Source organism: Gracilinanus agilis, chromosome 4 (genome assembly GCF_016433145.1).
Source record: "Gracilinanus agilis isolate LMUSP501 chromosome 4, AgileGrace, whole genome shotgun sequence".
NCBI classification, from domain to species: domain Eukaryota; kingdom Metazoa; phylum Chordata; class Mammalia; order Didelphimorphia; family Didelphidae; genus Gracilinanus; species Gracilinanus agilis.
This window is the reverse complement of record NC_058133.1, coordinates 513,342,257-513,358,290: the sequence shown is the minus strand read 5'-3', so window position 1 is coordinate 513,358,290 and position 16,034 is coordinate 513,342,257. Positions and strand designations below refer to the sequence as shown.

The 16,034-nt window shown below is 43.0% G+C and overlaps 1 pseudogene; it reads left to right on the top strand.

Moving 5' to 3' along the window:
* Positions 1-595: 595 nt before the first annotated feature.
* On the top strand, positions 596-15,362 carry LOC123246901 (annotated as a pseudogene).
* The last annotated feature ends 672 nt before the right edge of the window (positions 15,363-16,034 follow it).

The following is a 16,034-nucleotide window of genomic DNA, read 5'->3' as shown; positions in this document are numbered from 1 at the left end:
TGAGGAGAAGGATGCGGCGAGCAAGGGTTGGCAGCCCTGCTTCTGCCAGTCCGTTAGGGATGGGGCTTCGCCAGGACCAGCCCATCAGAGAACCTCCTGGAAGCTCCAGCCCTGGAGGGAGGGAGGCTGGCTTTGGGCCCAGAAAGCCTGAGGCAGGGGAGCCTTATGGCCCAGGTTCTCCTGACTGGCTAGAACTGTTCTGGGAGATGGGACAGTGATTGGAAATGAGCTGGACCCAAGCCTGAATCTGTGACGTGAATGGACTGAAGGGGAGGTCGTGCCATTCTTGGAAAGACCAAAGCATTATTCTGGGGGGCAGCTGGGGGCCTCTGTGGATGGAGGGCCAGGCCTAGTGATGGGAGGTCCTGGGTTCCAATCTGGCCTCAGACACTTCCCACTGGGTGACCCTTTGACCCTAAGAAGGTGAGGATTCCCCCAAAAAAGAGCCGCTTGTGTGCTTTCCCAGGGGCTGCGGGGTTTGGTCAAGGTGGATTTGAGCTCTGTGGGACGTCCAGTCTGTGCTACGGAGAGTAGTCCGTCTCGAGGCAGGGGCCTCATCAGAACCCCTGGGAGAATCCTCTTTGGCTCAGCAGGAATGTGTCTGACTCGGGAACCGGTGACGTTCTGGGACGTGGCTGTGGACTTCTCCCGGGAGGAGTGGCAGCGCCTGGAGCCTGCCCAGAGGAGCCTGTACTGGGCCGTGATGCTGGAGAACTACAAGAACCTGGTCTCTGTGGGTAAGCCTGTCCCCCTTCCTCTCCCCCGGCCAGACTTGAACCCAGAACTGCCCATCTCCAGTCCTGGCTCTCCCTCCCCTGAGCCCTCCAGCTGCCCCCGTCATTGATAAAGCCTGCTTCCTCCAGGAGACCTTCCCTCTCACCCTTCCCCAGAAGCCCTTCTCCTACATCTTTGCTCCGCCTGGATTTCCCTTTCCCATCTGGGTGAGGCAGGCAGGGACCTTGTCTTAGGTGAGCCAGTGTCTCCGGGCCCTGGGCTCTGTCTGACCCCAGCCGTCCTGGGGCACAGGAAGCTTCAGAGGCTCCCCTCAGACCTGGGCTCAGCCCTTTGCCTCCTGTCTCTCCAGGCTCATCCTCCAACTCTGCATCAGTCACTCTGGGGGGCCTCTGGGTCAGCAGACATTTATTAAGTGCGCACTGTGTGCCTGGCGTCCTTCTGTCTCTCCTGGCTCCCGGGCAGCTGGCCCTCCCGGACCCCACCCTCGCCGGTGCCACCATTGCCCAGGAGGGTGCCTGAGCCTCCCCTGAGAGCAGGACAGGGCTACGTGCTCTGGAACGGCTTTCTCCCATGGAGCACCTTCTGGGGGTCCCTCCCCATGTGCCGGAGGCCCCTCTTGCTTCCCCTCCTGCCCTCAGCCCAGGACCAGCCCATTCTCTCTCCCGAGCACACTCGCTTCCTGTTCTGGGTTCGCGCAGGCCCGCCATCCGCCGGCCTCTTTCCCTTCTGCTATAGCCACCATGCTGGCCGAGCCTTTATTTCAGAACTCGGAGTGCCAGCGGGACTGAAGCGCCCCCATCCTGATCCTTGGGCCAGCCTGGCCTCCAGAGGCCCTGACAGCGGAGTGGAGGGTCTGAGCAGGAGAGCAGGACATGGCCCTGGCCAGGCCCTCCTCCCTGGGAAGCCTCTGAGCTCTCTGGGCTTTTCCATGAAGAGAAAGGAATTCCCAGACTTCCCCGTTTATCTCCCTCTGTAGGAATTCGTGTATCCACACAGGATGTGATGTCCCTGTTGGAGGGACGAGAGACCAGCGGGAACGTTCTGCGAGGCCTTTGTCTGGGTGAGTGCGTGACGGGTGCGGGCAGCCCGACTTCATCCATTCCACTTTTGTTGTGGCGCCATTCAGTCCTGCTGCTGGTTTGGCTTTTTCCTCTCATTATTTTGGGCTCAAGGGCTTTCCAAAAAGGCACCATTTTCTAGTTCTTGCAGTTGAATAATATCAGACTTTATTTCCTCAGTCCCACAGGCATCCCATTCTGTAATTCTTTGAATTTAGTGGATTCTACGGTGTACCTTTGAGAAACGTCTTATTTTTAATTTTGACAATTTTGGAAGCATTGGAACAATTTTATTATAGTTCTTGCTCATTTCTGTTCCTTTCAAAATGTTTTTGAAATCTTTTTGTTATACCTTATTTTAAATTTATCTTTTATTCTGAATTTCACAAATACCAATAAGCATGAACATATCCATAGGTAAAGAATAGAAAGACGTTGCCTGTGAAACTGAAATATGTTCAGTTTCAAAAAAAACATAAAATCGAGGTAGTGCGGTGGCTCAGCAGATGAGAGAGCTAGGTCTGGCGACAGGAGGTTCTAGATTCAAACGTGGCCTGAAACCCATCCTGGCTGTGTGACCCTGGGAAAGTCACTTGACTTCAATCGATTATCTCTTATAGCTCTTCTGCTTTGGAACCAATTCTTAGGACTGGTTCTAAAATGAAAGGTAAGGGTTTAAAAAAAGGCAAAAAAGAAAATTAGCACATTCATTTTGGCACTCCTCCATTCCTGAACCTTTGCATTATTTTAATTCTTCATTAGTTCAGCTTTTTTATTTTATTATTTTTTTGGGTGTTGCTGTCTCTTGCCCTACTTCTCCCCTCCTGTTCTTCCCCACCCCACAAAAAAAAAAATCTCCTTTCTTATAACACTCAGTTAAAAGATATGAGCTATTTCAGAAAATGTATGTTATTCTGTACCTTTTACTTTGTCTTCATTTTCTTTTTTAATATATTTGGTTAATTCTACTACTTAAACACCCAAAAAAGGGAAGCATGCCCATCTATGAAGTGGAACAAAAAAGATGTTTGTATTTGAAACCACAAATTTCTCTTACAACTTGCTTTAATAATGACAATAATAGTAATAGCTGTCACTTATATTGTGCTTACCATTTAGCAGGTGTGCTAAGAACTTTGTGGTTATTATTGCATTTGAACCTGGGAAGTAGTTGCTATTATTGTCCCCATTTTACAGATAAAGAAACTGAGTCAAATAGAGGTTAAGTGTCTGAAGTCAGATGTAAACTCAAATCTTCCTGACTCCAGGCCCAGCACACTGTCCAGTCTGCCATCTAGCTGCTTTTTAAAAGATATTAAAAACTTGACACACTACAGACTTGCCCTCCTTGTCTCTGTCTCCTTTTGGACTTCTCTTTGGTTCTTTTAGAGACTGCACTGACCCCCTTTGCTTTCTTCCTTTGGCTGCCACTCCCACTGTTCCCCCTCCAAATGCAAAGAAGAAAACAGAAAAAAAAAGTTTCGTGAACCAAACAAATCCACACCAGTCACAGGTGGAAATGCACATCCCAGTCACCCTCAGTCCTCTGGAGGGATAGTTAGTGTTATCAAAAAGTGGGTAATCTATGAGCAGGTCTCTGGGCAATTTTAGGTAGTGAGGAGGGATAAAGGGGAAATAGGCGATTATAAGGTGATTGGAGGAGGAATGAAGGTAAGGGAAGGTATATAGGAGGTAAGGGAAATGGAGTATGTAGGAGGGCAGCTCAAACAGGTTTATTCACTGAGGCTTGAGGCAGAGGATACAGGAAGGAATTAGGCTAGTAAGAAATATTTAGATCAAGGCTGGGGCTAGCAATACTAATAAATTGATCATGTTCAGAAATTTGTGTCTCAGTTTCTCTTTATCACAGTTTTAAAAATTGTGATAAATAATTTAATTTTTGATATGTCAAATTTAGACTTTTGTAGTTTCTTATTTTTATGGAAAACCTTTTGTAAATCAAATTGAAATTTACTATACATTACTTTTTAGCTGCTTTTGAAAGCATCTTATTCTTACTTTATTGCAAATAGACAGTAATAGATTTCTATAATTTGAATTTGGTGTTCATCCCTATTGGTAGTCAATCGATTTTCTGTTGAATCTGTCCTTTTTTCGATATTTTTTGAAATTAAAAGGCTCACTAAAATATTGGTTCCATGCTTTTGTTCTTAACAATTTTGGAAGAGCCTATTAATTCTTAGGTCCCCAGATATGTTCATTTTATCTGTATAGATTCTAAGTTGAATAAATTTCTAGTAGAAGAATTTTATGAGCTAGCTTTTTCCCTTATCTATTTTTCCACTTTTGTTTTGCAAAAAATAATTTTGTATTTCCCAAAGTTGATTTTATTGACATTTAAAAATGCTTTCGTTTCTCTAGACTAATTCATTTAGTTTTGGGTGCCTATATACATACTATATATCTCCTCTTCCCTTTGACTTCAGTACCCTCAACTGTGTGTGTTTTTTTTCCCTATTTGGTTCAGCTTGAGCACCATTCTCCTTGATGGAAAAGATGGAAACTAGAAATTGTTCTGATGAAGATTCCTTCCGTTGTGAAAGCCCATATGTATGTAGTGACTTTTTGTTTCTTATTTCCTTCAGATTTTCTTCATGAGAACAGGTTGGAAAGCATGGACTCAAGTCTGATGCAGGGCATTTGTATGGGAGCATCATTCAAGAAAAGGCTTCCAAAGGATACAGTAGTCTGGCATTCAGAGATGAGAAAAACTAGAGAATATTGTCTTGATTTGGAGAATCAAAGGTACAAACAGGAGAGACAATCCAAACAAGTAACGGTTATTACCAACCCAGCTTTTAATAAATTCATTGCACCTCAGTGTTCTACATTTGGGAGAAGTTTTAGTTTGAAGTCAATCTTGATTTCACTGTGCAGAGAAACTATGGGAAAATGTCTTCATCAGTATAAAACACATGGAATGAGCTTCCAGAATTTTCCTGGCCTAATTACATGTAATATACTTTCCTTAGAGAAGAGTCTTTCTGGGTATAATGAATGCAGGAAGCCCTTCAGTTACCACTCAGACCTAGTTAAATTTCATAGAATACGTGCTGGAGATAAGTTAGCACATAGTAAACACAATGAATATGAGAAAGCCTTCAGCCACAGAGGGAGCCTGACTAAAAAAAGAATTCATATCAGAAAGAAATCCTATGCATATAATGAATGTAAGAGAGACTTTACTTGGAGGGCAAATCTTCTTACCCACCAGAGAATTCATACTGAAGAAAAACCTCTTGATTGTAATGAATGTGGAAAAGCCTTTAGCAGGAGGAAACACCTTACTAGACATCAGAGAACTCATATTGGAAAGATATCTTTTGCATGTAACGAATGTGGGAAAACCTTTAATCACTGGCCAAACCTTTTTATACAGCAAAGAACTCACACAAAAAAGAAACCCTTTTCATATAATAAATGTGGAAAAGCCAACCATCAGAGGGAAGGACTCAAAACCATCAAAGAATTCATAAAGGAGAGAAACCCTTTGCATGTAATGAATGTGGAAAAGCTTTCAGGTATAGTTCAAGCCTTATTACCCATAAGAGAACTCATACTGGAGAGAAACCTTTTGCCTGTAATGAATGTGGGAAATCATTCAGTGAGAGTGCAGTGCTGAAAAGGCATCAGAGAATTCATACTGGAGAGAAACCTTTTGCCTGTAATGATTGTGGGAAATGCTTTAGTGATAGTGTAGTCCTTAAAAGCCATCAGAGAATTCATACTGGAGAGAAACCTTTTGAATGTAAGGAATGTGGGAAAGCATTTAGCCAAAGGGGACATCTTATTACCCATCAGAGAACTCACACTGGAGTGAAACCCTTTGCATGTAACGAATGTGGGAAAGGCTTCTGAAACAGGACAAACCTCATCATTCATCAGAGAACTCATACTGGAGAGAAACCTTTTGCTTGTAATGAATGTGGGAACCCCTTCAGCAGGAGGGAACACCTTATTAGACATCAAAGAACTCATACTGGAGAGAAACCCTTTGAATGTAATGAATGTGGGAAATCTTTCAGGCACCGGTCACACCTCATTACCCATCAAAGAACTCATACTGGAGAGAAACCCTTTGCATGTAATGAATGTGGGAAAGCTTTTAGCCAAAGTGAAATTCTCAAAAGCCATCAGAGAATTCATACTGGGGAAAAGCCTTTTGCATGTACTGAATGTGGGAAAGCTTTTAGACATAGGTCAAGCCTTTTTATACATCAAAGAACTTATTTTGAGGACAAACTCTTTGCATGTGATGAATGTGGGAAGATTTTCAGTGAGAGTGAAGTTCTGAAAAGCCATCAGAAGATGCACACTGGAGAAAAACCTTTTGAATGTAATGAATGTGGGAACGCTTTTCGACATAGAGGACATCTCATTAATCAACAGAGAACCCATAGTGGAGAGAAACTCTTTACTTGTAGTGAATGTGGTAAAGCCTTCAATGAAAATGAATTACTCAAAATCCATCAGAGAATCCATACAGGCAAGAAGCCCTTTGAATGTAATGAATGTGGGAAAGGCTTCAGCAGGAGGGAACACCTTATTAACCATCAGAGAATTCACACTGGAGAGAAACCTTTTGCATGTCATGAGTGTGGGAAGAGCTTCAGCCAAAGAGGGAATCTTATTACCCACCAGAGGACTCATACTAAAGAGAAACCCTTTGCATATAGTGAATGTGGGAAAGCTTCCATTGAGAGTGTAGTACTCAAAAGGCATCAGAGAATTCATGCTGAAGAGAAATCCTTTGAGTATAATGAATGTAGGAAAGGTTTCAGCAATAAGACAAACCTTATTTCTGATCAGCAATCTCATACTGGAGAGAAAACCTTTTTGTACAATTAATGTAGGAAAGTCTTTAGTGAGAATAAAGTAATTAGAAGTTATTAAAGAATTCATAGTGCAGATAAATGCTTTGTAATTAGTATGTGGAAGCCTACAGAAGGGACCATCTCATTACTAATTACAGAAGTCATTTTAGAGAAACCCTTTATAATTCTATTAATTTGAAAAAGGCTTAAGTGAAGAGGGAAGTACTCAAAAGCCATCAGAGAATGTATAGTAGTGGAAAACCCTTCTAATGTAATGAATTTGCAACAAATATCACTAGAGATGATGTCTGAAATTCTTATTAACCATTAGAGAACCCATACTGGAGAAAAACCCTTTATGTATAATTAATGTGGGAAAGCTTTTAACTAACTTGGAAGAAATGGAACTTTTTTAAAAAATCTGTACCTTCTGTCTTAAAATCAATACTGTATATTGGTTCCAAGACAGAAGAGCAGAAAGGGCTAGGCAATGAGAGTTAAGTGACTTGCCCCAGATTACATAGCCAAGATGTGTCTGAGGCCACCTTTGAACCTGGGACCGCCCATCTCTGGGCCTGGCTTTCAAACCACAGAGCTAGCTAGTTGCCCCCTAGGACTGGAACTCTTTGAATTGTAATTGACTTTCAACAAGTCTTATTTCCCATTTAAGAAATCATATTGAAAACTCTAAATAGAATGAATATGGAGAATTCTATAGACTGAGTAAATACCTTCTATGGAAGGGTTGATTTGTTAGGCATCAGAACTCAGACTAGTGAATAATTTTGATGCAATAAAATGAGTATGTTAATGATTTCATATTGACATGTTGTAATGATTCTCTAAAATAATTGAAAAATCTTGTTTGATCTTGTTTAAGTTAAGATTTTTACTAGTGCCTCATTAAAGGGCACAGGTGGTATGTTCATCAGATTTGCACATAAAGACTTAGGGGGATAGTTACACTAGATGCCAGACTAAGGAACCAAAAGAATCTTTCATGATTAGAGCATTTTTTTCTGAGTCTAATTAATTGAATTTGTGGGGAAGAATAAATAAAAAATTGGGTACAAAGTAAGAAGAAAATTCTTAAAGTTAGAAGATGTGAGAGCCAGGCCTAGAGACTGGAAGTCCTAGGTTCAAATCTGGCAAGTCACTTAACACCCATTGCCTAGCCCTTACCACACTTTTGCCTTGGAACTAATACTTAGTATTGGTTTTAAGACAGAAGGTAAGGGTTAAGAAAAATTAAAAATATAAAAGTTAGAAGATGGGAGAGAAACAAGTTAAGTGAACACAGAATAGTATACTTGTCAGATCTGTGGGAAAGGAAAGACTTTAAAACCAAGCAAGAGTTAGAGAAAATTACAAAATGTAAATTAAATGGTTTTGATTATATTAAACTAAAAAGTTTTTGTACAAACAAAAACAATGTAGTCAAAATCAGAAGGGAAACAACAAATTGGGAAAAAATCTTTATAACGAAAAACTCTGACAGGGGTCTAATTACTCAAATATACAAGGAGTTAAAGCAATTGTATAAAAAAATCAAGCCATTCCCCAGTTGATAAATGGGCAAGAGATATGAATAGGCAATTTTCAGGTAAAGAAATCAAAAGTATCAATAAGCACATGAGAAAGTGTTCCAAATCTCTAATAATTAGAGAAATGCAAATCAAAACAACTCTGAGGTATCACCTCACACCTAGCAGATTGGCTAAAATGAAAGAAGGGGAGAGTAATGAATGCTGGAGGGGATGTGGCAAAATTGGGACATTAATGCATTGCTGGTGGAGCTGTGAACTGATCCAGCCAATCTGGCTGGCTGGCAATCATGCTCAAAGGGCTATAAAAGAATGCCTGCCCTTTGATCCAGCCATACCATTGTTGGGTTTGTACTCCAAAGAGATCATAAACAGACTTGTATGAAAATATTTATAGCTGCACTTTTTGTGGTGGCAACAAACTGGAAAATGAGGGTATGTCCTTCAATTGGGGAATGGCTGAACAAAGTGTGGCATATGCTGGTGATGGAATGCTATTGTGCTAAAAGGAATAATAAACTGGAGGAGTTCCAGGCGAACTGGAGAGACCTCCAGGAACAGATGCAGAGCGAAAGGAGCAGAGCCAGAAGAACATTGTACACAGAGACTGATATACTATGGTAAAATTGAATGTAATGGACCTCTGTACCAGCAGCAATGCAATGACACAGGACAGCTCTGAGGGATTTATGGTAAAGAACGCTACCTACATTCAGAGGAAGGACTGCAGGAGAGGAAACATATAAGAAAAACAACTGCTTGAACGCATGGGTCGGGGTGGACATGATTGAAGGTGTGGACTACCACACCAATGCAACTACCAACAATTTGGAAATAGGTCTTGATCAAGGACACATGACAAAACTAGTGGAAATGTGCATCGGCCATGGGTGGGGGGAGTGCGGGGGGTGAAGGGGAAAGTAGGAGCATGAATCATGTAACCATGTTAAAAATGAATATTAATAAATGTTTTAAAAAAAAAGAAGATGGGAGAGATCTGGTTAGACAGTAGTTATGAAAAAAGTTGGAATTTTATTTATCTCAGTATGAAATAGAATTGTCATTTTTTACATGTTTTAAAAATCTTTTTAAATTAAAAAAATTAATTAATTTAGAATATTTTTCCATGGTTACATGATTCATGATTTTTCCCATCCCTCTTCCCTTCCTGCTCCCAGAGCTGACAAGCAATTCCATTGGGTTATATATGTATCATTGTTCAAAACCTATTTCCATATTATTCTTATTTGCAATAAAGTGATCTTTTAAAGTCAAAACCCCAATCCTATCCCCATTGAACCACATGATTGATCATATGTTTTCCTTTTGCATTTCTGCTCCCATAGTTCTTTCTCTGGATGTGGGTAATGTTTTTTTCTCTGAAGTTCCTCTGAATTGTCCTGGATCTAATTACATCTAATTACATCAAAGTCTGTTACATTCAATTGTGCCACAACGTATCAGTCTCTGTGTGCAACATTCTCCTGGTTCTGCTCCTTTTGCTCTGCATCAGTTTCTGGAGGTTGTACCAGTTCACATGGAATTCCTCCAGTTCGTCATTCATTTCAGCACAATAGTATTCCATAACCAATAGATACTACAATTTATTCAGCCGTTCTCCAATCGAGGGATACCCCCTCATTTTCCAATTTTTTGCCACTACAAAGAGCATGGCTATAACTATTTTTGTACAAGTATTTTTCCTTACAGAATTATAATTTTAGTTATTGATTAGTTATATCCGACTCTTTGTGACCCCATTCTAGTATTTCTGCTCCCAAACCCCCAAATTTTTGGTCTTTTTTTTAAAGTGTGACTTACCTCATAGACTGGGAATGTTATATATAGGGTTTACCTAAATTTTGTCAAAATATATGATAAAGTCATTGTAGTGGGAAAGTTGATCAGGAAACCCAAGACCAAAAGGGACATCTTCAGGAGTGACAAGGCTCCAGTAATTAGATGAAAAATAGAAAAAATTTATTAAGTTTATTGCAAGCTGAATTATTGAGTTGATTGGCCGGGAGGCAGAAGCAGGTAGACTACTGCTTCCCAGAGGAGATGGAGTTTGGGATACTTACACCCTCTTGACAACAGGGCCTATGACTAGAGATGGGATGACAGTGGGGTGACATGTTATGAGACAGAGGGGAAGGTGGATGGAGTGATATCTTTTGGGACTCTGGTCCCATGCGATTATAATCCCATGGGTCATGTCATTATGTTCTGTGCCTCAAAGTCAAAAGGAGGTGAACTGTCCAGTTTAAGAGATGGTTCAATATCTGAGCTCAAAACAGACGTTCAACAGAAACAAATTGGGAGGTGCCTATCTGTGCTCATTGAGAAGCTAGGAGAGGTCAAAGGGAGTGCCTCTCAGACTTTTTATCATTATACTTCTGTTGCTCAAAGTCACCTTTCGTATGTATTACAGGAATGCAAGGGAAAATGAATTCTTTATGTACTCTGACCTGGAAAACTTTTGGGGTTTTGGGGGTGTCTAGGGTAAGCCTATACCCCCATATCATCATGTTATTCTTTTGGGAAAAATAATGTTGATTAGAGAATAATAAAGTCAACTAGATTGAAAAACGGCCTCCAAAAGTGGTCATTAAAGATTTTGCCAAATTGGAAGACCTAAATAGAGTCCCCCAGGGATTTTTCATTTTCCATATTTTTATTAGTGACTTGAATTAAAACATAGATTCTTTTTAAATTTCCAGGTAACCCAAATTTTGTCCCCATTTCCCACTAGCTCTACTGCTTTTGGACTTCTCCATCATACCGTCTTTCCCCAGGAACTAATAATTAGGAAATCTAATTATCCTTCAAGATTGAATCTACCTGGTCCTCACATATCATTAGTACCCTCAGCCATCCACTGAACCCACTGGTTGCAGGGCAGGGCCATGAGCTCCAGGACCGCTTTTTAAGACAGGAGCTCAGTACAGTCTTCAACATTTCCCACCAGCTACACTACTGTTGGACTTCATCATATCCCCCCGCCCCATGCCAAGTATCTCTGCCACCTTTCCCCAACTCCTTTTCATCTTCCTTTTGTATGTTGTTGTCCTCCATTATATTGTAAGTTCTTTGAAGTCAGAGACTACCTTTTTTATTTGTATGCCCAGCACTTAACATAGTGCCTGGCACGTGACAGGTGCTTAATATTTATGGACTGAATAATAGCTAATATGCTAGATGATAGAAATCTGTAATATTTAGACAAACTAGAACACTGGGCAGAATGTTTTTTTGGCCCTCCATACCAGAGAAGAAGCCTGAATTTTTTCTTTTATGAGGTATTTACAGTACCTTTTATACATTTGTGAGTTACTAAACTTTTTAAGATCTACATTTCTAGCCTTTGTGTGTTGTCTGCTGGTTTTGTGTTCTTTTTTTGCAAACTTTAACTTTTTATTTATTTTAACTTTAAAAAAGAAAGTGTATGCATGGTATTAAAGGATAAAGTATGTTGATATTATATAATACTAGACATATATTTTATGCATTTCTGAGTTTCTAAACTTCTCTGTGTCGTCTCTTGGCCTTCCCATGTTGTCTGTGGCTTTTACAAAACTCCTAAGAAATTCTCATTTCATTTCTTATACTGACCCAATATATATCAAGCATATATATATGTATATGTATATATACATAAACATAAAATAACATATATATGTGTTATTTTTTGCTTTTATTTAATTTTTTATAATAAATAATGATAGATTGTATTTTTTAATTAAGAAAAATTTTCTATGGTTACATGATTCACGTTCTTTCCCTCCCCTCCTCCCACCCCTTCCCATAGCCAACCCACAATTCCACTTGGTTTTACATGTGTCATTGATCAAGACCTATTTCCATATTATTGACATTTGCACTAGGGAGTTTATATCCCCATTGACCCATGTGATCAAACAGTTGTTTTTCTTCTGTGTTTCTACTCCCACAGTTCTTCCTCTGAATGTGAATAATGTTCTTTCTCATGAGTCCCTCCAAAATGAGGTTAATTCTTTTTTTTTTTAACTTTTTTTTTTTTTAATTTTAAACCCTTAACTTCTGTGTATTGACTTATAGGTGGAAGAGTGGTAAGGGTAGGCAATGGGGGTCAAGTGACTTGCCCAGGGTCACACAGCTGGGAAGTGTCTGAGGCCGGATTTGAACCTAGGACCTCCCGTCTCTAGGCCTGGCTCTCAATCCACTGAGCTACCCAGCTGCCCCCAGGAGGTTAATTCTTAAAAAAATCAACCACGAAAAACAAAAATAATTTGTTTTTCAAGAAATTAAAAAGCTTTTCACAAACAAAATTAATACAACTTTTAGAAGTGAAGAAATCAATAAAAATCTTTGGATCATTTATCTCTGATAAAGGCTTACTATCCAAGAGAGATAAGCAAGTAACAGAAACATATGACAAAAAGCTACTCTTCAATAGAGAATTCTTGATAGATATAAATTTCCAGAGAGGAACTCTTAACTTATTAAAATCATATGAAACACTGCTCAAAATCAGTTATGTGACAAATAAAAATGATGATGATGATAGTAACACCCAATTATAATAGCACTCTGTGCCAGGCACTGTGCTAAGTGCGGCTCTGAAATTTGGTAGTGCTATCATTATTCCAGTTTTACTGATGAGGAAACAGGCAGACAGAGGATGTGACTTGCTAACAGTCACAGCTATGAGACCTCCCGACACCAGACCCAGAGCTCCATCCACCGCATCATATCTCTGTCCAGAAAATTGGCGAATATGACAAAGATGGAAATAAACACTGAAGGAGTTGCGGAAGGTCGGGGCACGCTAATAACACATCATCGAGGAAATGTGAACTAGCCGGTCTGAAAAATGCATGAGGGGTTCCAGGAATGGGAATAGAACCTTTGGCGATGTCTTTGGCGAGCTCGTGCATCTGAGCTCTGGAGAAGTGTGAGGAGCCAAAGTGGCTTCAGTTTGCAGAAGAACTCGAGCAAACAGCCATTCCAGGCTCGGGCTTACAGTGCAGGAGAGAAGGGCAGAAGGCCCTACAACGAGCACTTTTCTGCCAGAATAGCCTGACGCCTTACCACAGCTGATGGGGATGGCTGGAATAGGCTGATATGACCGGCTGTGGTGGAGTTTTTTGGATTTGCCAAAGGACGGCAACATCCTTTTTAACTCCCTTCCTGGATGCCTCCAGCAGGAAGGGGCTCCTTATCTGCCTTTCCCTTTTTTACAGCTGATTTTAATTCATATTATACGTTAATATTCATCAGGCGATCAATGATTCACATCTATTATCCCCATGGTTGGCTGTTGGAGGTTGAAGCTTTTGTGCCATTGAAATGGGGGATGAACCAAAGGGGAAGAACGTTTGCTGCAGGTGCTCTGGGAGGCTGCGTACAAAAGCACGACGTGGCTGGAACCCTGGATTTGTCTAGGCATACGGAAAAAGTCCCGGAAGACATTATGCTGTCCATCCCTTTGGAGCCAGTCCTGCAGCTCGGAGATGAGAGAGGAAAACATGGGGAGCAACGATCTGTTATAGCAAAGAACTGGAGGCTGCGAGGGAACCCACCACTGGGGAAGCGAGGAACGAGCGATGTCTATTGTTAATGTACTGAAATAAATATTCCCCCCTTAAGAAATGGTCCAAGTGTGGAGGGAAACGGTGGAAGGAAGCCAGAACCCAGGTGGGACAGTGACTAGCCACAACTCTGGAAGGCTGAAGAGCTCTGACGGCCGCCAGGAGGCGCAAGAACCTGGCCGGTGGACTTGCTAGGGAGGTTTTGCTTTTCCTCTCTCAGGTGCGGGAGAGGGAGGATGGAGACTTCCCTTGCCCTCGGGCATCATGGCAGCTGTGGTGGCACGTACACCCCGGGCACCGGCAGGGGAAGCTTTCGGCCTGGCACACCGGCCAAGGCTCCCTAAGAGGTTGGTGGGCAGCCTGAACCTCATTTGTGCCTCCTCCTATGCAGTTTCCAGGTCTGCATAGTGGCAGGGGGCTCCTTCCTGGCCCCCCTCCAAAATGGGGTGCTTTTGGGGATACCTGGGGAGGTTTAAATTCTGGTCCTGTCAACTAACTGTCTGTGTGACCTTGTCCAAGTCACTGGCCCTGTCTTGCCTAACTTTCCCCATCTGTAAAACGGTGGGGTTGAGCGAGATGGCTTCGGTAGTCTCCTTCACCTCTAACCCAGTGAGCTTACGAGAAACACCGGGTCCCAGAGGGACGACCGGGAAGGACGGGCTGCACAGCCTTCTGGGAGACAGAGTCCAGGCAGCCCTAGGCTTCCCGCGCCTGGACTCCATTTCCCAGAAGGCCGCGGGACGCCTCCTCGCGTAGCCCATCCTCGGAGGAGGTCGCTGGGCGTTGCATGATGGGAGTTTCCGTCCCATCGATAAACTTTCAGGATCCGTTTTCGTTGGGGCTTCGCGCCTCGTAATGGATATGGTGGCTGAATAGGTGCCGAGCCCAGCCTGGTATTCCCCTTTCCCCACTTCCCTAAGTCCCAGTTCACTTGGGGAGCCCCAGCCTCCAATTCCTGAACCCAAGAAATGTGGGAGAAGCTCTTAGACGAGCGCTCAGCTCAGAGGCGGGGAATCCAGAGCGAGTGTGCTTGCGCCAGCTCTCGGACCCCTCCCCATCCGTCCTGCTGCTACCTGCCAGAGGGAAGCAGTAGGGTGCCTGAGCCAGTACGCCTGCGTCAACTGTCATCTCCGCTGTTGCCCTATCCCTTCACCTAGCTCAGGCGGAGGAGGCCAGTACGCAGGCGCACTCCACGGATCCAAGCTGTCACTGCTACCAGGACCTGAGAACAGGGGGGTCCGAGGGTACATTGCGCATGCGTATGGGGGCGTGGCCAGGAGTGGGGCGGGGTTGTGTCTCTGAGGCAGTTCCCCAGCATGTGGGCTGAGGGGCTTGGCGCTTTGTTGTGGGGAAGCGTTTGTTATTGTGTGTGGCGGCTTTTCTCCCGCTTCCTCCCCGGGCCCCCCCTGGAGGGCAGGACCGTGGCAGCCCTCTGAATAGGTTCTGAACCTCTATTTCCGGGATTAGGGGCCACGATGGCCTTCATTACCCGAAGGTATCTGTGATGGAGGGAAACTCCTCTGTGTCCGTGTGTGTTACAAACACTGTGGAGGGGACAGCCCCTGCCCGAGCGCTTTGCCCGAAGCCCCTCGCACTGCTGGGGGAAGGGGCCGCAGGTAGGGACTCCTGTCCGTCCTGTCCAGGCCAGGAGGGGTAACCGTGGAGGGCATGGCATGGCCTGCAGACTTGGGCAGAGAGGTGGGCACTAGGCAAGGATTAGGGGAGCAGCAGACACCACTCATGTTCCTTCAGTGCCCTCCGCTCCTTAGTATAGACCTCTGTCTGCCTCAGTTTCACCTTCAGGTGGCCTCTGCACACTTTGACTCCAGTTAGCCAATCAACAATTATTTCATAAGATCATGTTCTGGGCCAGCCCCAAAAGAGAGGATCGGGATAGAGCTAAGGGTCCAGTTGAAGTGAGTTTGAATTTCTGGTACCAATCTGGTATTGGCAGCCTAGGAAGAGGGGCAGGTCAAGTCCCTGAAGGGTACAGAAAGTTCATCTCTAGGGGACAATGCCAGGGATTTGGGGTGAGGGAGATGGGGATACTACCTTGGCCTTTGTTTGGTCTCCTGTGACCACTTTCTCCTCTAGTTCAGTCTCCTAAAGGACAGGACCATCAACACAGTCTGCTGTTGTAATGATCCTGGTTTTATGAGGAGCTGAAGCTGAGTGTGTGGGTGGTACCTGAGTGTAACACTTAAATTGTGATAGTGAAACACAAAGGATCCCACAGCAATAGTTGTGAATCTGCTGAACCCAACTTCAGATATAACTGTATCCCAGAATAGC